The following is a 24,325-nucleotide window of genomic DNA, read 5'->3' as shown; positions in this document are numbered from 1 at the left end:
CGGCAACGAACAGAACAAGGGTAGCCGCCCCCGCAAGATCGACTCCACCACCTATAATGAGGAACAGAGCGAGCGCAAAGCCGACCGAAAGGACGAACGAACAAGTATTAAATACTGTGGGGGAGACATCCCACAACCAAACGAGGTCACAAACAGAGAATCCAGAATCTCAAGTCAAAAAGGAAAAAGTGAAGCACAAGCAACCGGCGAAGGAGGATCACCAGGAGTTGAATTCGGACTCGGAAGGCGACCTCTCCGAATTATTTCAATAAAATTTAATGATTCCCCAACGACACCAACTGCGCGAATAGTTTCCCCAGAACTAAAAACTAAGACGAGTTTATTATTAGACTCTGGATCGGAGATTAATATTATCAAGAAATCTGCTTTACGCGATTCAGCCATCATCGACGATAAAGAATCACTTGAAGTGCGAGGAATCACGGCAACGAGCCTGGTCTCCCTAGGGCAGACGGTAATACAGGTTGCGGGCCATCCGGTTATTTTTCATGTAGTCGATGATTCATTGCTAATTGATCAAGACGGAATCCTAGGATCCGAATTTTTTGCAGGATGTAAAGCTCGTTTAGACTACGAGGAAAAACATATCAAATGGGGAAATATTTATATTCCCTTTGATACTAAAGAAAAGGTAGTTATACCGAAGCGAAGTTCAGTAACGTGTTCAATAAATATCGCAAATCCAGAGATGAAAGAGGGATTTATTCCCAGAATCGAGCCAATCAAGGGAATCTATTTTGGTAATGCAGTTGTGAGGAATTATAAAGGAAAAGGTTACATAAGGATAATAAATACTACCTCGAGGAATTACGAATTTACAACACCATCAATGGTAATTAAAGAATTTGAAAACCCCTCCCCGCTTCCTAGGACAGCGTGTAATACAGTTTTAAAATCGAAGGAAAGTAGATACGATCAAATAATTGAGTTACTACGGCTCGAACACTTAAACGAAGAAGAAAAGGAAAACGTTCAAAAGTTGATTCGTAATAATCAAGATAGGTTTCACATTCCAGGAGATGCACTGGAAGCAACTGGAGTTTTGGAACATAGAATAATTACAACAGATAATATACCAGTTAATACTAAACAGTATCGATATCCACCAGTACATCGAGAAGAGATAAATCGACAAATTCAAGAATTACTAGATACGGACGTAGTGGAACCGTCAATATCTCCATATAATTCCCCGTTATGGATAGTACCCAAAAAATCCGATTCGCAAGGAAACAAACGCTGGAGATTAGTTATTGATTATAGAAAATTAAACGATAAAACGATCGGCGATGCTTTCCCACTACCCAACATTACAGAAATATTGGATCAATTAGGAAGTGCGAAATATTTTTCCACGTTTGACTTAGCATCGGGTTTTCACCAGATCCGTATGTCACAAGAAGACGCCCACGAAACTGCATTCTCGACACCATACGGACATTTTCAATTCAAGAGAATGCCTTTTGGATTAAAGAATGCCCCAGCGACATTTCAACGTTTGATGAACTCAGTGTTATCTGGTCTACAAGGAATAGAACTATTCGTCTATCTGGATGACATAGTGATCTATTCAAGGTCCCTTCAAGAACATGAAATTAAATTTAATAAGTTAATGGAAAGACTGAGGGCAGCTAAATTACGATTACAGCCTGATAAGTGCGAATTTTTACGACACGAAGTGAATTATTTAGGACATATAATTAGTGAAGATGGAGTGAAACCCGATCCGAAGAAAATCGAAGCCGTATCAAAATTTCCACGACCCAAAAAGGTGAAAAATATCAAACAATTTTTGGGACTAGCAGGATACTACAGAAGATTTATACCTGATTTCTCCAAGGTCGCAAAACCATTGACACAACTATTAAAGAAAGACACTCCCTTTAAATGGACGGAAAACCAAGAAAAAGCATTTGAAAATTTAAAGACAGCACTAATGACAAAACCTATTCTACAATATCCAGATTTTTCTAAACCTTTTAACCTTACTACAGACGCATCAGGATATGCTATAAGCGGTGTACTAAGTCAAGGGCCAATCGGAAAAGATTTACCGATTGCGTATGCCTCAAGACTATTGAATTCCGCTGAACAAAACTACTCTACCATAGAAAAAGAGTGTCTGGCAATTGTTTACAGCGCAATGCATTTCCGACCGTATCTTTACGAAAGAAAATTTACTATCGTAACCGATCATAAACCCTTAGTCTGGATGCATTCTATCAAAGACCCTACTTCGAGAATTTGGAAATGGAAATTGAAATTATCGGACTTTGAATTCGATATTGTATACAAAGAAGGTAGGGCGAACGCAAACGCAGACGCATTATCTAGGAATCCTCCGGAAGTTTGTCTACCAATCAGAAGGAGAGAGGAAGTCTCACCAATTCGCTATCCTGTCTCAAAAAGATTCGAAAAGGATACATCATCTGAAGACTCTCCCATATTCGAAACTAAACCACGCGACTTGCCTCAACCCACTGATCCTGCAAAACGAGAAAAAGTTTCTGCTCGGAAGTACCTTGCATTGGAAGAAACGCCCGTAAAATATTTTGACGAAGCACTAGCTGAGCTCGATGTAAATAGAGAAATAACTGATCGAGGGAAAAGGGGCATGGATGCAACAAGCAAAGAGGAGTATTCCGCCGAAATTCCAGAACTAACTCAACAACGAGAAAGGGATACGCATGTCTCAAAAAGATTCAAATTGGATACGTCAACCGAAGATTCTCCCATATTCGAAGCTAAACCACGCGCCTGGCCTCAAGCCAGTGATTCTAAAAATCAAGGAAAGGTTTTCACCCGAAAACATCGTACAATAGAAGAAACCCCAATAAAATATTTTGACCAGGCACTAGCAGAAGTCGATGTAAGTACAGATAGAGGAATAACCAAGCGAAGAAAAGAAGACACAGATATGACAAGCGAAGAAGAGCTCTCTACTGTAATTCCGGAATTAATTCCACAACGAAAAAAGGACCAGAGACCTACAATAATTGCGGAACTAAGAATTTCAGAAACCCGAGATTCAATTACAAGAGTAAATGACCATAAAATAATATTCATAGATGTACATGGCAACCCGATAGATAAAGGAGCCTTAGAAATGAAGGAGACGGGAAAATTGCCTCGTTATGAAGATTTAATGTTGGAAAAAGCAAGATTGAACTACGATTCCGGGAAATACATCGTATCTCTACCAATAAAGGAAAATAGAAATATTCCAATAGCACCAGAAAATTTATTAAACTCACTACGATCTCTACTAGATGTAGTAAATGAAAAACAGTTTACTTCCTTTAGCATTAGCAAAGGAAACTTGGAGGAAATACCCTGGCGACATACAATCAGAAAATTGAAGGAAATATTTATGGAAAAAACCCTAACCATCACCATTTGCACTGGGGAAGTAATTACCCCGCCTGTGGAAGCACGAAACAACATAATACGAGAAAAACATGAATCAAGTGTAGCAGGACACAAAGGAATAACAAAAACTTATCAAAGAATACGACAATATTACTATTGGGAAAACATGAAAAAGGAAATTCAAGATTACGTAAACACATGTAAGGAATGTCAATTGAAGAAACTCACAAGAATAAAAGCAAAACAACCGATGGTACTTACAGACACACCAGGTAAAGCGTTCGACAAGATTAGTATGGATATTGTAGGTCCATTGCCAAAAACTCAAAGGGGAAATGAATATATATTAACTATCCAAGATTTATTAACAAAATACTCTATCGGTATTCCAATAGGAGGAATCTCTTCAGCCGAGGTAGCGGATGCATTCGTAAAGCAATTTATTTGTCGTTTCGGGTCACCGAGAGCTATTCTCACTGATCAAGGAACAAACTTCACATCCTCGCTAATGAAGAAAGTAGCAAAGAGATTCCGCATCAAACAATATACCACGACGGCATATCATCCACAAAGTAACGGTTCAATCGAAAGATCCCACCACGTACTGATTGAATATCTCAAGCTATACATCGAAAATTCCAAAAACTGGGACGAATGGGTAGAATTAGCTATGTTTTCCTATAATACTTCCGTACACGAAGGAACGAAATTCTCTCCGCACGAATTAGTCTTTGGAAACTTAGCCAGAGAACCTACTGGTGAAGTAATAATCGAAGAGAACATGGAACCAACATACGCAGAATACCTCGGAGATCTGTTCGATAAAATTAACACGGTACAACGAATAGCAAGGGAAAATTTGATAAAATCTAAACTAAAATCAAAAGAATATTACGACCGACGAATCAACCCTCAAAATTTTAAAGTAGGGGATTCAATATATCTATTAAAAGAACCTAGTAAAGGAAAATTCTCCGATCAATATACTGGACCACATAAGGTGCTAGAAATCTTGCAAAACCAAAACGTCAAGATTGAAGTAAAAGGGATTCCGCGAATAGTGCACTTAAATAAGTTAAAACTAGCGCATAATCGAAATAACCAATAACTAAAGTGATTTCAGTGGGCAACATAGTAGTGTGTGCGTTGTAGTGCTGTTCTTCGAGTAATACAGATAGCGAAAACCTAAAAGGAAAAAGGAAAATTATTAAGTATCCTTCGATTATTGTTTGAATATAAAATGTGTTAATTCAACGAATAATTAAAATAGTGAAAGTGAAAATTACCTTGTGAACAAGTAATCAACATGCAAGAAGGTGTACGTGCAAATATAGGTTGTGAATCCTTGTTTGTGGAACGTAATGTATGACAGCTACCTAAAATAAGTGAATAAATTAGTTTCAATTGTTTCAGTGCAAAATACAAGGTTACTAAATGTCATAATTATATTGTGGTTAAAACAAAAGCAAGTGTGACTCTGTTCGTTGAATAATACAGATAGAGGAAACTTAAAAGAAAAAGGAAGATTATTATGTGTATAAAACGTGTTAATTCAATGAATAATTAAAAGGGTGGAAGTGAAAGTTACCTTGCGAACAAGTAATCGCTATACAAAAGGTTTACGTGCAAAATAGGTCATGGATCCCTGTTTGCAGAACACCATGTACGACAGCCAGCTGAAAGTAAATAAATGGATTAACTTCAATCGCCTTGATGCAAGATACAACACTACTAAACGTCATAGCAAGACTGTGAAAGCGTGACACTGTTCGTCGAATGACACAGATAGCAGGTAACCTGAAAAAAAAAAAGGGGGAAAGATTACTACAAGTGCTCCAATTATTGTTTGAATATGAAACGTGATAGTTCAACGAATATTTAAAACAGTGAAGGTGCAACTTACCTCATAAACAATCAAACACCATACAAGGAAGTGTACAGGCATGAATTTCACAGATTAGTAAGAAGAAATAAAATAGCTGATAAGTATAGAAAGTGGTTAGGAAGATAATTAAGATAGATTAATTGGAAGCTAGTAATAGATATAACCGGAGTAAAAAGATAGTATATTGTATTAACTATTATATCTAACATGTAGAAGCGTATTTTGTAATACACAATAGCGGTCGCTCACACAATATATCATACACATATTGAATTAATAAATTAATCAGTACCTTTATGATCACAGACATAGGATGATTGAAGGCAACCATAGTAAGTATCCAAGGTATACCGAAGAATCTGATGATGTTGTGGAAATGATCCAGGTAAGCAACACAGCATCAAAATAAAAAAAAAAGAGAAAAATTTTTTACAAACAATGTTAATCTAATAAATAAAACTTAATCACTAATAAGGGAACTAATTCATATCATACATAAAATAATAACAAATAGCGAACACAAGCAATAATAAAATTAATAGGGAAATAAGAAAAGTTAATAAACACAGAAATAGGTTAGAAACTAATCAAGATAGACTAACTAAATATTAACAAGTCATGACTGAACTTAGTACCAAGGAATAAAGTTATGCTACATGAAAGCGACTGGTAACACAATACACAAAACACTAACTAAATTAAACGAGACTTATATAAACGCAAGTCACGTATAACCAAAACAATAACCATTAAAATTCGATAACAATATAATCCATGTTATTACATTAAAGTAACACGCGGTATTTACACACACAATCCCATGAAACACAAAACAATATTACAAAACACTACTAAATAAAATCATAACCAGTTATTTCAATAATACATTACTGTTGACATTAAAACAACACCATACCAAAGATACACGCGAGCGACCATGTTGAAAAAAATCCGTCGCGCACACCCCACACACACACACCTCATCACGAATATTAGCCAATACAATGTAATATAGGATCATAATAGCTATGTTAGGTACTAATAATAAAAAAAAAGAGAGAAGGGAAAAGAAGGGAGAGAAAGAAAAAAAAATAATAATAAATAATAACTAACATAATCATAACATATTACATATATATTATATTATATACAGGGATGCAATATTCATATAAAGGAACAGGTCCGAACGAAATATATAAAAAAAAAAAGGAGAAAATATATTAATTGTTTTTGTATGTATGTACAGAACGAGTGGCGAACTCATCAATTCCGACATAGAAAACCCAGACGGACCCGAGCTCGCATTCTATCTGGAGGTGACGGAGGAGGTTGAATCCTGCCTCTGTGCTCGGTTGATACGCTCCGTTTACCATTTTTATAGCGGCTATCTTTGTCAAGATTGTTACGACAACCTAGATCCAGACGCGCAGGACCTATGTGAAGAGCCGCCCACTCATTTCCTATGCGGAGAACCTGCAAGTATACAAATATCATACTGCAGCATGTGCGATATAAACCTAGGGAACCTACAACCCGCTATATCATGCCTCTAATGCATGATGGTCTACAATAATCTGACTCACCTTGAAAGAGAATTTTTAGTTCAAGGAATGATACTCCGCACCATCGAAATATAACGTACTTGTATACTTATACTATCTACCTGTAAACAAACAACATTAATAACTATACATATAATTTTTATTCATGTTTACCAGTATATCTACACGCATGTTTTAAAGTAGATGATATTTGTAACACTCACTTCCATTGACAATGCAAGTGACTCATAAAATAAACTGTCATATTTATACACACACACATATATATGTCGGGGACGAAAAGGACACCAGAACCTTCGCCGGAACCTCGGAAAAAGCTATGAACATGTAACGAAAGTAATTAAATAAAGTACTGTTACTCGATCTAGTCGTATTTGGTTTGCGATAGTAAAGCCTAGACCCAAGGCGACCATCCGTCGCCGGACGTAGCCGCGGCCAACGGGACGGGCGTGCGATTTAGAAAAAAAGGCATGGAGCGATAGTATGACCCTCATTAAAAGGACACCCATAGAGGTACCCGGCAGTAAAACACGCTAACGGTTCCTTCGGACAAGGAATATTAGATATTGAGGCACGCACACAGCACAAGTCCAGTTAGCCTAGGACCGGCTATAAAACCTGGGTTTTTTTGGTAATTAAGATGCTTCTAACGGACAAGTAGTCTTTGTCTCAAGTTGACCAATAGACAGCGACGTCAACTTCCCTCTCTTCGAGAACGAGGGCTATCCTGGACGAGTCCGATGATTTTTCGTGTCATGGGAGATATCCGCATCAGAGTTGCTCTCGGTGGCATGATTGAGACGAGATTCATTCTTTCTGGAGAGCTCGCCTACGAAGGTAGTCGCGCCTTCTGATCCGAGTAAGTGCATCCCGTTGGTCGCGGATTCGTTAGGGACATAGGGATACCAATCCGATTATCGCGAGTGTAGTCACCGTCTTTGATTGTCGCGTCTGGAGTGCTTGCTCACGGAATACGAGTTCAAGTACGCAGGATAAGGTTATGATGGCCGACTCCGAGGGAGACTCACCAAACGCCCCCGGCCCTAGTCTGGGTCCTTCTCCGACATATATATGTCGGAGTAACGTTGGGGTCAGGATTGTGGGTGTTTGGTGAGTCTTCATTGAAATTAGCCATCGTTGCGATATAATAAAGACACAGTTTATTAGCACAGGCACGGATGATACAAGTTTAACAATCGACTGTGGTGATTAGGCACCCGCGATACTAGTAACAATGGTCTCGGGTTCGATAACGAAACCGCGGTCAGAGGGATGATGGTTGAACGTGTTCGCGAAGTCTAAGTCCGCACAATAATTCGTAAGAACGTTACTTCCTTCAGTTGACGAGATCGCGTGAAAGAATGCCTTTTCCGTCCCGATGATGCCACAGAGGAAAACTATATCGGGGTGTGTCTAAGGGCACGAGATCATCGGATTCGTCGAGGATAGTCTTCGTTCAGGGAGTAAGGGAAATTGGCGTTGCTGCTAATTGGTCAATTTCCATATCGGTGGTTAGAAAAGATGCTAGCCGCCCTCGAGGGAAAGTTGCTAGTGGGAGACGCCGTTCGTTGAAAGAAATAGATCTCCCCTATCTTCCCGTAGTTGGGACAAAGACTGTTTATCTGTTCGAAGGACTTTAGGTAACTAGATATTAGTGTTTATAACGGCCCTCGGGCTAGCTGGTCACGTACTGTGGAGAGACATCGACATCTGGCAATCATCTTTCTCGAAGAATAGGAACTGCGTGTGGCCACGGGACAGAGACCGTTGGAATGTTTACTGTCGTGTGTCGCCAGAGATATTTCTTTTAAGGAGAGCTATAGAATTACTTCATACCTTTGTTAGGTAAAACGTTCATCCCTTGACCGCGGGCACGTTGGCGACCGACTGTCGCCTCGAGCCCAAGCTCACTATCACAAATCTCGGACAATTACAATTAGGTTGAATAACTACAATTGTTTAATTACAGCTATAGTAGGCTCTAGGTTACAATGTTGCGGGATTATCCAGCATTCCAGAGGCTCCGGTGTTCTTTCCTCTCCGACACGGCCATCCTGACTATCACACGTCCTCGTGTGTAGCTAAAATATTGTATTTTTTTAACATTAGACTCGACGTAGCTGATATTATTTACCATTCAATTACATGTTCCAAATAAGTCAAAGGTCCATTTCGGCAACGAGATTCTGTTCGGGGGTTTGACAAGCAAGGAAATGAAAGAGAACTAGAATTAATGGCGTTATAATTTATATTCAAAGTGCTAGTTGCATTCCGTGAGTTATCAGTCAGACCGTAACGACACGACAGATCATTTTCGATTCCGTACACGGGTGAGTCTCAGATTGTTGGATCGTGTTACTACGTTGGGCGTATTACGAAGGCGCAGAGTGTCCCACTGGACGTATTACAAAGGCGCAGAATGTCCCACTGGACGTATTACAAAGGCGCAGAATGTCCCACTGGACGTATTACAAAGGCGCAGAATGTCCCACTGGACGTATTACGAAGGCGCAGAGTGTCCCACTGGACGTATTACAAAGGCGCAGAATGTCCCACTGGACGTATTACAAAGGCGCAGAATGTCCCACTGGACGTATTACGAAGGCGCAGAGTGTCCCACTGGACGTATTACAAAGGCGCAGAATGTCCCACTGGACATATTACGAAGGCGCAGAATGTCCCACTGGACATATTACGAAGGCGCAGAATGTCCCACTGGACATATTACGAAGGCGCAGAGCACCACACTGGATGCACAGCCGCAACGTGGTATTAATGATCCTCTGAGGTCCGTGAACTTGTATCGTTATTATCACCGTCGTTGTCATCATCGTAGACGTCTAACTCAGCGGGAACGCTGCTGTCTGGCATCTTCCTCAGTCTGTCATGTCTGTCCTTATATGATCTTTTGCCGTCCAAGGTTTCTAAGGTGTACCTATCTCCTTCCAAAATCTCTGCTATCCTAAATGGACCCCTGAATTTCGGATCTAGCTTCGTTTGGTTTCTTTCCTCGTTTTTACGTAACACAAACTCACCAAGGTTAAACCTAACTACTTGAGCCTTATTTTTGTCGAACCTATCCTTATCGTATTTGGCACTTGCTTCTATATTTTTTATCGCCTGTCGCCGTACGTGGGAGATATCTACTTCTCTTTCTTCGATATTGTCGGGTACGGACAAGCCGTAGGGTCTCGCTGTTTTACCGATTAACAGTTCCAATGGGCTCGACTTAGTCACGCGGTTGGGGGTACAATTTAAAGCCAGTTGTGTTTCCCCGATCGCGTCTTGCCAGGACCGTCCGGTCGTTTCTATTGTTGTGAACGTATTTTTTAGCGTACCCATGATACGCTCTACCTGTCCATTGGCCCTGCTAGCACCGGTTGCTATTAAGTGGAGTTTAATATGTTTATCTCTACAAAAGTCTTGAAATTCTTTGCCCGTAAAACATCTTCCCTGGTCCGCTATTATCCGACAGGGGCTGCCGAATAAGAATATAGCGGACTTGAGTGCTTTAATGGTATTAAGGGAGTCCATCTTACGGGTGTGGTGCAAGTATACGAACTTGGTAAAGGCGTCGACCAGCACAATGACATATTCCTTCGCGTCGTTTTTACCGCTTAGTTTGCCCGTGATATCCATGTGAACCGTGTGCCAAGGTATGCTGGTCTTAGGTATGGGGTGTAGTTCGGCTTGTATTTTGCCGGAACTGGCCTTAGAAACTCGACAAGCATGACAGTTCTCAACGAATTTGCGAACGTATTTCGCCATTCCTTCGAACCAGTAATACTCGTATAGTTTCTCGAGCGTTTTATCCCATCCTAAGTGCATGATTGACTGGTGTACATGGCTGATCACGGACCACCTAAAGCCTCTTGGGACAATGGGCAAGCAGAGAGTTCTGCCCCTTCTTTGTATTTTACGGTACAGGGTGCCGGATCGTAGTTCGTAGGTGTTCGCGATGTCTTCCGCAAGCTCGTCATTCCGCAACTTATCAACAATTTCGGTGATTTGGGGGTCGCGACGTTGTTCCGCTAAGAGCCAATCGTCGGAGATTTCGGCCAGATTGATTTCCTTTTCGGCGATTTTGTCGATCTTACGGTGATCCGAGTCTACGGGGTTCCGCGAAAAGAAGTCGGCGTGAGCCATTCGTTTGCCTTCCCGATACATAATGTCGAAGGTGAAAGTTTGCAGGTAGGCCCACCATCTGTAAACCCTGTCACTTAATGTACCTTATTACTGGATGCCTTTAGGGAATTGCAATCAGTGACAACGAGGAATTCTCGTCCGTGTAGGTAATGACGGAAATGTTTGACGGCGTTTACAACCGCCAACGTCTCCAGTTCATAGGAATGGTATCTGGATTCCGCGGGGCTAGTCTTTTTACTGTAATATTCTACTACTCTATTTTGACCTTCGACCTTATGCATCAAAATGGCCCCATATCCTTCAGAACTAGCGTCGGTATGTAGTTCTATCGGGTAGTTGGGGTCGAATATCATTAACACCGGTGCTTCGGTCAGGACGGAAATTACCTTTTGCCTTATCTTTTCATGTTTATCCGTCCAAGCTATGCTTTTGTTACCGGAAGTAAGCGCGTACAAGGGTTTCATTATCTGTGAGAATTTAGGGACGAATTTTCGGAAGTAAGTGGCTAGACCTATGAATTGTCTGAGCTGTGTGACGGTCGTTGGCGCAGGTAAAGAGCTCAAGGCGTGTATTTTACCCGGGTTGGGGCGAACTTCTCCGTCACGGATTACATACCCCAAATAAAGTACCGAGGTCGTTAGGAAAGAACATTTTGAAAAGTTGAAAGAGAATTCGGCTTTTACGAGGGTATCCAATACGGTGTTCAATCTTTCTAGGGCTTGATCTATCGAGTCGGCAATAATTAGAACGTCATCCAAGTAGACAACAACGTATGAATACGCAAGGTCGCCTAAGGCGTTGAGAATGGCCCTCTGAAAAACGGAAGGTGCATTTTTCAATCCGAACGGCATGGTTAGGTACTCGTACTGTCCGTCGGGTGTAACGAACGCCGTATACTCCGTCGAATTAGGATGAATAGGAATCTGATGAAACCCGCTGGCCATGTCTAAGCTAATGAAGTATCTCGCCTTTTGCAATCTCGCGATCTGATCCGCGATGAGGGGTAGGGGATACCGATCCGCGACCGTGTTTTTGTTTAGCGCTCGAAAATCTACACACAGTCTATCTGAGCCGTCCTTTTTCTTCACGAGAATCATGGGGCTCGCGAACGGCGAACTACTGGGCCTTATGATTTTTGCCTCGATTAACTCGCTGATTCTCTCTCGCACTGTTCTTCGTTCTTCCTCGCTGAGTCTGTAGGGACTTCTTTGTACGGTGATGTTGGGATCAATTAATCGAATCTCTAACTGGCCCGTATTTACGCGAGTACGCGGGAAGCCCGTAATAAATGACTCTTTAAAATTTTGGAGAATAGAAATCAATCGGCTCTTATCATTACCACATACTTCGGTGTCTACTTTATTAAAGTCAATCCCATTTTCGACGGTTTTATGGCAAGCATTGACTGTCTTCGTTTTGCGGATATCGAGGCCGTTGGGCGTAATAATTACATCGAATCCTTGGCTTACTATCTCGCGACCAATCATAATATCGTACTTTAAATGACTATCGTCAAGGACGTGGAAAGCTATCTCCAATGTAAAACCGCTAATACGTACGACGGACAAAATCTGGGACGTACTTTTAACGCAGGTATTTCCGATTCCTTGCATTACTATTACATCTGTCGTTCTCTTACCGGAAAATTTCGAGGCTACAGATTCTTTAACTAATGAGCACTCGGCTTCGGAATCGAAGTAAAACGGAAACGACTCACCCAGATGACTCAAACTACCAACTGGCGGCTTCATCACACAGACGTCGACTCGGGGTTTGTTCTTGGGGCTGGATTTTCCGTCTTGTTGTTGCGGACAGTTTGGTGCGATATGGCCCTCCGCCTTACACTTGAAGCAAACCACCTGGGGCGATGTTGCCGGTCGTCTTTCTTCCGGGCGTTGCGTATTTCCTCGCTGTTCTCTCTGCATCCTACGGCGGCACTCAGCTATTCTGTGTCCTTGTTTACCACAGTAGAGGCACTTCACGTGGTGGGCCGACAGCTTGCGTCTTTTGGCTTCGGGTTCCGCCGGTGGATTTCTTGACGAAAATGTCGGCTGATCGTTGTAAGGGAGAATCCTCATTTCATCATGAAATTGGTCCTCCGTCCTGATATTATTCGCGGGCGTTAGTCGCTGAAAGCGTTGATCTTGTGAACTCAGTATATAAAGGGCGAGGGCATTGATCACTTCGGGCATCGTTAGATCTTGCAACTTCATCTGCAGCATGGAGCGGAGGCGACTACCGTACGCTCCCGGGGATTCAGTCTCCGACGGTCGTTCTCTGGATATCCTTATTAACGCCGAAGCGGCTGTCTCTCTGCCACCAAAACGCGAGAGAAATTGTTCCTTAAGCGTTGGCCAGGTAAGCTTTCCACCGCGCACCACTTGCGAAAGCCAATGCGCAGCAGAACCCTTTAGGGCGCGATTTAGAGCGGAAAGTAACGCACTATCTTGCATCGGGTGGTCTTTCAAAATCAGATCAGCATGCGCGCACCACGCGGATGGATCGGCGCCTGCGCCTTCGGGGTCAAAACGTGGTAACGTTGCATCCTTAGATTCCGCACTCGGTCTTTGCTCCCCCGGTTTGTGCGCTAGCGTCTGAATTAACTCGCGCATAAGGGCCATTTGCTCTTGTAGCGCTTTAAACGGTTCTGATCCCACTTCTGATGTCGGAGTAACGTTGGGGTCAGGATTGTGGGTGTTTGGTGAGTCTTCATTGAAATTAGCCATCGTTGCGATATAATAAAGACACAGTTTATTAGCACAGGCACGGATGATACAAGTTTAACAATCGACTGTGGTGATTAGGCACCCGCGATACTAGTAACAATGGTCTCGGGTTCGATAACGAAACCGCGGTCAGAGGGATGATGGTTGAACGTGTTCGCGAAGTCTAAGTCCGCACAATAATTCGTAAGAACGTTACTTCCTTCAGTTGACGAGATCGCGTGAAAGAATGCCTTTTCCGTCCCGATGATGCCACAGAGGAAAACTATATCGGGGTGTGTCTAAGGGCACGAGATCATCGGATTCGTCGAGGATAGTCTTCGTTCAGGGAGTAAGGGAAATTGGCGTTGCTGCTAATTGGTCAATTTCCATATCGGTGGTTAGAAAAGATGCTAGCCGCCCTCGAGGGAAAGTTGCTAGTGGGAGACGCCGTTCGTTGAAAGAAATAGATCTCCCCTATCTTCCCGTAGTTGGGACAAAGACTGTTTATCTGTTCGAAGGACTTTAGGTAACTAGATATTAGTGTTTATAACGGCCCTCGGGCTAGCTGGTCACGTACTGTGGAGAGACATCGACATCTGGCAATCATCTTTCTCGAAGAATAGGAACTGCGTGTGGCCACGGGACAGAGACCGTTGGAATGTTTACTGTCGTGTGTCGCCAGAGATATTTCTTTTAAGGAGAGCTATAGAATTACTTCATACCTTTGTTAGGCAAAACGTTCATCCCTTGACCGCGGGCACGTTGGCGACCGACTGTCGCCTCGAGCCCAAGCTCACTATCACAAATCTCGGACAATTACAATTAGGTTGAATAACTACAATTGTTTAATTACAGCTATAGTAGGCTCTAGGTTACAATGTTGCGGGATTATCCAGCATTCCAGAGGCTCCGGTGTTCTTTCCTCTCCGACATATATATATATATACGAAAACAAGCTACATTTGTGACATTTTTACCTATTGATAATATATACTTGTCGGGGTGAGATTGGAATTTTGGGCGCGTGACAATTCTTCACGTGAGTTATCCATTGTTTAACACAACTAAGATTATATTTTCACTTATACACAAGTCTGTTACAAAGATTAACAAATAATAAGTCTAGAGAATAATAAACTTAACAAATAATGAAGTTAGCGGAAAATATATTGAACGAATAATAAATTAAACAAATAATAAAGTTAGTGGATAATAAGTTGAACGGTTAGTAAGTCTAACAGATAATAAAGCTAATGAGTAATACGTTTAACGGATAGTAAGTGCAATGAATAATATGGTTTACAAACAATAAGTTAATAATCGTTATAAACAATAATTTGAGTTCAAACGAATCCACGATCAACGGGATGACTCCTTACTAAGCGCAGACTGATCTTAAGCACAGAAACACGACGTGTCACTCTCTAAAGCAGTCACAAGACGAATGCCAGTCTCGTGGAGATTTTTCTCCCCGTACGATTGCATTTTGTTTTCTATGCCCGTTTGGAAGCATCGAGAAGGTTCCAAACGCCGTTGCTAGGCACACTCGTTGGAAGCATCGAGAAAGTTCCAAACGCCGTTGCTAGGCAGTTTCTGCCTGGAGTTTTGATTACTAATACAATGTATGTCCCATTGCATCGGCACCTCCGAGGCAACATCACACGTGGCTAGGCCCGCTCTCGAGGTCGCATGCCGCCACAACCACATTTCTCGGAGAACACATACAACCACTCCAGACCTCCGTTAGATAAAACATCCATCCCGTGACCGTGGCTACGTTCGGCGACCAATTGTCGCCTCGAACCCAATCTTGATATCACAAATCTCTAACAATTACAGCTATGATAAAATCCAGGCTAGACTACTAGAAGATGTTCCCAAAATTTCCAAGGAACGGCTTCGGCTTTCCTTTCATCTCCGACATATATATATTAAAAGGTTATTCTTATTTCTGAAAAACTCAAGAGTAAGAAACAATTTAATAAATTGTTAATAGGAAGATGAATCACCTGGCCATCATACTTACCCTCATCAAAATAACATATGGCTTGGTAGGATACGATTGCAATGGCAACCACCTCAACGTTACCACCATCTCTTTAAACTCCATCGGGGACTGCAGCATACAACCTGCAACGACGGAAACCCAAGACATTTATATTCAACTACTGCAACTCTCGGAATTTGAATTTACCAGTGTAAGGCAATGTAAGGTGCAAATAACTCGAATTATATATTACTGTGGCATGCACTCCCACACGTCGGCAGTGCATAATGGATTCGCCGAATACCTTCATGAAACAACTGCTCAACAATGCGCAAGGATGCACCAGGACGGCACGTTCTCATTCGGACCACAAAACCTTATAGTAGGCCTAAAGGATAATGCAACAGAAACAAGGTCGCTTGTCCTAGCCGGCAAGTTATCAGACGACGGCAGCTGCCAGGGAACACAATATGTAGACCCATACGGGAGCTGGGAAAAGGTTGTTGTACAAGCCACAGTAAGAATAAGCTTAAGATCATCAGTTGTGCCAGTACGGATTGAAGCAAACAAAATTCTACTAAAATCAGGAACAGTGTGCACCTTTAACGAAGGAAACTGCCTAGACGCAGAGGACGGATACACTTATTGGCAACCACAACCACCCTCACCATGCAAATTTGATCAGTACGACGTATTATATGAGGGAACCGCCACAAAAATCCAGGAGAAAAGAACCAACGGGGAACCAGTGCAACCAGTTTACGCGCTAACAACACAGGAAGTAACCTTTGCACTGACTAAAACTGGAGAACAACCACTGTGTGGATATACCCTACTGTCCACTGAACACCCCAAATTGTTCCTGTTAGAAACAACAAGAGGAAATACGTTCATCTCCAAAGGCAAAACAGCAGTCGAAAATTTGGATATATTCACATATATCAACTCAAAATTCATTTACGTAGAGAAACACATTAAAAGACAAATGACGGCACTATACCATGATATACTGACACAACGATGCACCACGGAAAGGAAGTTAATAGAAAACGCTTTAAGTTTAGCAACTCTATTACCCGATGAGTTCGCATATGCAGTAACTAAAACCCCGGGACACATGGCCTTGATTGCTGGGGAAGCGGTCCACATAGTCAAATGCATTCCCGTGCAAGTAAAAATACGACACACAACGGAATGCTATTCGGAGCTACCGGTTTGGCAAGGAAATCGCACCGCATTTCTAACACCAAAAACACACATCATAACTCAACATGGAAACCACAGGGAATGTAGTGCAGTACTACCCACATTATACAATATCGACGGACCTTGGCACAAATTCCTACCAAAACCGATGGAAGCAATCGCACCACAAGAACTCCACCCAGACGTACGCCAAACATGGCAATATTCAGCACCATCATCATTGGCCACAAGCGGGATATACACCCAAAAGGACCTGGATACACTTCGAGACCACGTCATGTTCCCGGCAGAAAAAACAGCAGCCTTAAACACGTTGGCCAGAGGGGCAACCGGAAAATCAATCGTCCCTGGAATGGTAAACATCCTAGGAGTTATGGACGAAAACACACTAACAACAATAGCAAAGAATACCGCATCGAAATTATGGACTGGTTTCATGGAATTTGGAACGATCAGCGCAGCAATATTTGGAATAATTGTAATATTTAAACTAATCAAAACAATAGTAGACATAACTATACACGGATACCAGTTACGCGAGACTTACGGATGTGGAATCGCCCTACTAGGAGCAATATGCGCGTCAGTCACACACCTGCTATTATACCTTAAAAGAGGACGAAATGTCGACGATCCAGTGACACAATCTCGAGGAATATCAATAACACCAACAGTCACCCAACATTCTGCACGTTAAATGGAGTAAAACGAGCTCTTAAACGTCGAAATATCTCAAACGGGAAGGAAACGACGGTTAGTTACGTCAAAATCGACGAAATCATCGAGATTTGCGAGCTGTTTCGCTTGTTTCGAGGATGAAACTGGCGTGTATTACATTCTGGACGTTAAATGGAGTAAAGCGAGCTCTTAAACGTCGAAATATCTCAAACGGGAAGGAAACGACGGTTAGTTTTCGTCAAAATCGACGAAATCATCGAGATTTGCGAGCTGTTCCGCTTGTTTCGAGGATGAAGCTGACGCGTATTACATTCTGCACGTTAAATGGATTAAAACGAGCGCTTAAACGTCGAAATATCTCAAACGGGAAGTAAACGACGGTTAGTTTTCGTCAAAATCGACGAAATCATCGAGATTTGCGAGCTGTTTCGCTTGTTTCGAGGATGAAGCTGGCGTGTAGTACATTCTGCACGTTAAATGGAGTAAAACGAGCTCTTAAACATCGAAATACCTCAAACGGGAAGGAAACGACGGTTAGTTTTCGTCAAAATCCACGAAATCATAGAGATTTGCGAGCTGATCCGCTTGTTTCGAGGATGAAACTGGCGTGTATTACATTCTGCACGTTAAATGGAGTAAGACGAGCTCTTAAACGTCGAAATATCTCAAACGGGAAGGAAACGACGGTTAGTTTTCGTCAATATCGACGAAATCATCGAGATTTGCGAGCTGTTCCGCTTGTTTCGAGGATGAAACTGGCGTGTATTACATTCTGCACGTTAAATGGAGTAAAACGAGCTCTTAAACGTCAAAGCATCTCAAACGGGAAGGAAACGACGGTTAGTTTTCATCGAAATCGACGAAATCATCGAGATTTGCGAGCTGTTCCGCTTGTTTCGAGGATGAAGACGACGCGTATTACATTCTGCACGTTAAATGGAGTAAAACGAGTTCTTAAACGTTGAAATATCTCAAACGGGAAGGAAACGACGGTTAGTTTTCGTCAAAATCGACGAAATCATCGAGATTTGCGAGCTGTTCCGCTTGTTTCGAGGATGAAACTGGCGTGTATTACATTCTGCACGTTAAATGGAGTAAAACGAGCTCTTAAACGTCAAAACATCTCAAACGGGAAGGAAACGACGGTTAGTTTTCATCGAAATCGACGAAATCATCGAGATTTGCGAGCTGTTCCGCTTGTTTCGAGGATGAAGCTGACGTGTATTACATTCTGCACGTAAAATGGAGTAAAACGAGCGCTTAAACGTCGAAATATCTCAAACGGGAAGGAGACGACGGTTAGTTTTCGTCAAAATCGACGAAATCATCGAGATTTGCGAGCTGTTCCGCTTGTTTCGAGGATGAAGACGACGCGTATTACATTCTGCACGTTAAATGGAGTAAAACGAGTTCTTAAACGTTGAAATATCTCAAACGGGAAGGAAACGACGGTTAGTTTTCGTCAAAATCGACGAAATCATCGAGATTTGCGAGCTGTTCCGCTTGTTTCGAGGATGAAACTGGCGTGTATTACATTCTGCACGTTAAATGGAGTAAAACGAGCTCTTAAACGTCAAAACATCTCAAACGGGAAGGAAACGACGGTTAGTTTTCATCGAAATCGACGAAATCATCGAGATTTGCGAGCTGTTCCGCTTGTTTCGAGGATGAAGCTGACGTGTATTACATTCTGCACGTAAAATGGAGTAATACGAGCTCTTAAACGTCGAAATATCTCAAACGGGAAGGAAACGACGGTTAGTTTTCTTCAAAATCGACGAAATCATCGAGATTTGCGAGCTGTTCCGCTTGTTTCGTGGATGAAACTGGCGTGTATTACATTCTGCACGTTAAATGGAGTAAAACGAGCTCTTAAACGTCAAAACATCTCAAACGGGAAGGAAACGACGGTTTGTTTTCGTCAAAAACGACGAAATCATCGAGATTTGCGAGCTGTTCCGCTTGTTTCGAGGATGAAACTGGCGTGTATTACATTCTGCACGTTAAATGGAGTAAAACGAGCTCTTAAACGTCGAAATATCTCAAACGGGAAGGAAACGACGGTTAGTTTTCGTCAATATCGACGAAATCATCGAGATTTGCGAGCTGTTCCGCTTGTTGCGAGGATGAAATTGGTTTGTATAACATTCTGCACGTTAAATGGAGTAAAACGAGCTCTTAAACGTCGAAATATCTCAAACGGGAAGGAAACGACGGTTAGTTTTCGTCAAAATCGACGAAATCATCGAGATTTGCGAGTTGTTCCGCTTGTTTCGAGGATGAAGCTGACGTGTATTACATTCTGCACGTTAAATGGAGTAAATGAGCTCTTAAACGTCGAAATATCTCAAACGGGAAGGAAACGACGGTTAGTTTTCGTCAAAATCGACGAAATCATCGAGATTTGCGAGCTGATCCGCTTGTTTCGAGGATGAAACTGGCTTGTATTACATTCTGCACATTAGATGGAGTAAAACGAGCTCTTAAACATCGAAATATCTCAAACGGGAAGGAAACGACGGTTAGTTTTCTTCAAAATCCACGAAGTCATCGAGATTTGCGAGCTGATCCGCTTGTTTCGAGGATGAAACTGGCGTGTATTACATTCTGCACGTTAAATGGAGTAAAACGAGCTCTTAAACGTCAAAAAAATATTACAAACGGGAAGGAAACGACGGCTAGTTTTCGTCAAAATCGACGAAATCATCGAGATTTGCGAGCTGTTCCGCTTGTTACGAGGATGAAACTCGCGTGTATTACATTCTGCACGTTAAATGGAGTAAAACGAGCTCTTAAACGTCGAAATATCTCGAACGGGAAGAAAACGACGGTTAGTTTTCGTCAAAATCGACGAAATCATCGAGATTTGCGTGCTGTTCCGCTTGTTTCGATGCTGAAACTGGCTTGTACTACATTCTGCACGTTAAATGGATTAAAACGAGCTCTAAAACGTCGAAATATCTCAAACTGGAAGGGAACGACGTTTAGTTTTCGTCAAAATCGACGAAAACATCGAGATTTGCGAGCGGTTCCGCTTGTTTCGAGGATGAAACTGGCGTGTATTACATTCTGCACGTTAAATGGAGTAAAACGAGCTCTTAAACGTCAAAATATCTCAAACGGGAAGGAAACGACGGTTAGTTTTCATCAAAATCGACGAAATCATCGAGATTTGCGAGTTGTTCCGCTTGTTTCGAGGATGAAGCTGACGTGTATTACATTCTGCACGTTAAATGGAGTAAATGAGCTCTTAAACGTCGAAATATCTGAAACGGGAAGGAGACGACGGTTAGTTTTCGTCAAAATCGACGAAATCATCGAGATTTGCGAGCTGTTCCGCTTGTTTCGAGGATGAAGCTGACGTGTATTACATTCTGCACGTTAAATGGAGTAAATGAGCTCTTAAACGTCGAAATATCTCAAACGGGAAGGAAACGACGGTTAGTTTTCGTCAAAATCGACGAAATCATCGAGATTTGCGAGCTGTTCCGCTTGTTTCGAGGATGAAGCTGACGCGTATTACATTCTGCGCGTTAAATGGATTAAAACGAGCGCTTAAACGTCGAAATATCTCAAACGGGAAGGAGACGACGGTTAGTTTTCGTCAAAATCGACGAAATCATCGAGATTTGCGAGCTGTTCCGCTTGTTTCGAGGATGAAGCTGACGTGTATTACATTCTGCACGTTAAATGGAGTAAATGAGCTCTTAAACGTCGAAATATCTCAAACGGGAAGGAAACGACGGTTAGTTTTCGTCAAAATCGACGAAATCATCGAGATTTGCGAGCTGTTCCGCTTGTTTCGAGGATGAAACTGGCGTGTATTACATTCTGCACGTTAAATGGAGTAAATGAGCTCTTAAACGTCGAAATATCTGAAACGGGAAGTAAACGACGGTTAGTTTTCGTCAAAATCGACGAAATCATCGAGATTTGCGAGCTGTTTCGCTTGTTTCGAGGATGAAGCTGGCGTGTAGTACATTCTGCACGTTAAATGGAGTAAAACGAGCTCTTAAACGTCAAAAAAATATCTCAAACGGGAAGGAAACGACGGTTAGTTTTTTTCAAAATCGACGAAATCATCGAGATTTGCGAGCTGTTCCGCTTGTTTCGAGGATGAAACTGGCGTGTATTACATTCTGCACGTTAAATGGAGTAAAACGAGCTCTTAAACGTCGAAATATCTCAAACGGGAAGGATACGACGGTTAGTTTTCTTCAAAATCGACGAAATCATCGAGATTTGCGAGCTGTTACGCTTGTTTCGACGCTGAAACTGGCTTGTATTACATTCTGCACGTTAAATGGAGTAAGACGAGCTCTTAAACGTCGAAATATCTCAAACGGGAAGGAAACGACGGTTAGTTTTCGTCAATATCGACGAAATCATCGAGATTTGCGAGCTGTTCCGCTTGTTTCGAGGATGAAACTGGCGTGTATTACATTCTGCACGTTAAATGGAGTAAAACGAGCTCTTAAACGTCAAAGCATCTCAAACGGGAAGGAAACGACGGTTAGTTTTCATCGAAATCGACGAAATCATCGAGATTTGCGAGCTGTTCCGCTTGTTTCGAGGATGAAGCTGACGTGTATTACATTCTGCACGTAAAATGGAGTAATACGAGCTCTTAAACGTCGAAATATCTCAAACGGGAAGGAAACGACGGTTAGTTTTCTTCAAAATCGACGAAATCATCGAGATTTGCGAGCTGTTCCGCTTGTTTCGTGGATGAAACTGGCGTGTATTACATTCTGCACGTTAAATGGAGTAAAACGAGCTCTTAAACGTCAAAACATCTCAAACGGGAAGGAAACGACGGTTTGTTTTCGTCAAAAACGACGAAATCATCGAGATTTGCGAGCTGTTCCGCTTGTTTCGAGGATGAAACTGGCGTGTATTACATTCTGCACGTTAAATGGAGTAAAACGAGCTCTTAAACGTCGAAATATCTCAAACGGGAAGGAAACGACGGTTAGTTTTCGTCAATATCGACGAAATCATCGAGATTTGCGAGCTGTTCCGCTTGTTGCGAGGATGAAATTGGTTTGTATAACATTCTGCACGTTAAATGGAGTAAAACGAGCTCTTAAACGTCGAAATATCTCAAACGGGAAGGAAACGACGGTTAGTTTTCGTCAAAATCGACGAAATCATCGAGATTTGCGAGTTGTTCCGCTTGTTTCGAGGATGAAGCTGACGTGTATTACATTCTGCACGTTAAATGGAGTAAATGAGCTCTTAAACGTCGAAATATCTCAAACGGGAAGGAAACGACGGTTAGTTTTCGTCAAAATCGACGAAATCATCGAGATTTGCGAGCTGATCCGCTTGTTTCGAGGATGAAACTGGCTTGTATTACATTCTGCACATTAGATGGAGTAAAACGAGCTCTTAAACATCGAAATATCTCAAACGGGAAGGAAACGACGGTTAGTTTTCTTCAAAATCCACGAAGTCATCGAGATTTGCGAGCTGATCCGCTTGTTTCGAGGATGAAACTGGCGTGTATTACATTCTGCACGTTAAATGGAGTAAAACGAGCTCTTAAACGTCAAAAAAATATTACAAACGGGAAGGAAACGACGGCTAGTTTTCGTCAAAATCGACGAAATCATCGAGATTTGCGAGCTGTTCCGCTTGTTACGAGGATGAAACTCGCGTGTATTACATTCTGCACGTTAAATGGAGTAAAACGAGCTCTTAAACGTCGAAATATCTCGAACGGGAAGAAAACGACGGTTAGTTTTCGTCAAAATCGACGAAATCATCGAGATTTGCGTGCTGTTCCGCTTGTTTCGACGCTGAAACTGGCTTGTACTACATTCTGCACGTTAAATGGATTAAAACGAGCTCTAAAACGTCGAAATATCTCAAACTGGAAGGGAACGACGTTTAGTTTTCGTCAAAATCGACGAAAACATCGAGATTTGCGAGCGGTTCCGCTTGTTTCGAGGATGAAACTGGCGTGTATTACATTCTGCACGTTAAATGGAGTAAAACGAGCTCTTAAACGTCAAAATATCTCAAACGGGAAGGAAACGACGGTTAGTTTTCATCAAAATCGACGAAATCATCGAGATTTGCGAGTTGTTCCGCTTGTTTCGAGGATGAAGCTGACGTGTAATACATTCTGCACGTTAAATGGAGTAAATGAGCTCTTAAACGTCGAAATATCTGAAACGGGAAGGAGACGACGGTTAGTTTTCGTCAAAATCGACGAAATCATCGAGATTTGCGAGCTGTTCCGCTTGTTTCGAGGATGAAGCTGACGTGTATTACATTCTGCACGTTAAATGGAGTAAATGAGCTCTTAAACGTCGAAATATCTCAAACGGGAAGGAAACGACGGTTAGTTTTCGTCAAAATCGACGAAATCATCGAGATTTGCGAGCTGTTCCGCTTGTTTCGAGGATGAAGCTGACGCGTATTACATTCTGCGCGTTAAATGGATTAAAACGAGCGCTTAAACGTCGAAATATCTCAATCGGGAAGGAGACGACGGTTAGTTTTCGTCAAAATCGACGAAATCATCGAGATTTGCGAGCTGTTCCGCTTGTTTCGAGGATGAAGCTGACGTGTATTACATTCTGCACGTTAAATGGAGTAAATGAGCTCTTAAACGTCGAAATATCTCAAACGGGAAGGAAACGACGGTTAGTTTTCGTCAAAATCGACGAAATCATCGAGATTTGCGAGCTGTTCCGCTTGTTTCGAGGATGAAACTGGCGTGTATTACATTCTGCACGTTAAATGGAGTAAATGAGCT

The 24,325-nt window shown here is 42.0% G+C and overlaps 1 long non-coding RNA gene across 1 annotated transcript; it reads left to right on the top strand.

The window, feature by feature from the left end:
* Positions 1-4,028: 4,028 nt before the first annotated feature.
* LOC138182031 (uncharacterized) lies at positions 4,029-5,072 on the top strand. Its single transcript, XR_011173674.1, has 2 exons — positions 4,029-4,706; positions 5,008-5,072. It is a non-coding gene; the product is annotated as an uncharacterized LOC138182031 (long non-coding RNA).
* Positions 5,073-24,325: the final 19,253 nt, after the last annotated feature.

This window comes from Bombus flavifrons, chromosome 7, assembly GCF_040668555.2.
Source record: "Bombus flavifrons isolate JBK064 chromosome 7, iyBomFlav1_principal, whole genome shotgun sequence".
In the NCBI taxonomy this organism is placed as follows: Eukaryota; Metazoa; Arthropoda; class Insecta; order Hymenoptera; family Apidae; genus Bombus; species Bombus flavifrons.
The sequence above is the reverse complement of the archived record's forward strand: the minus strand, read 5'-3'. Positions and strand labels throughout refer to the sequence as shown.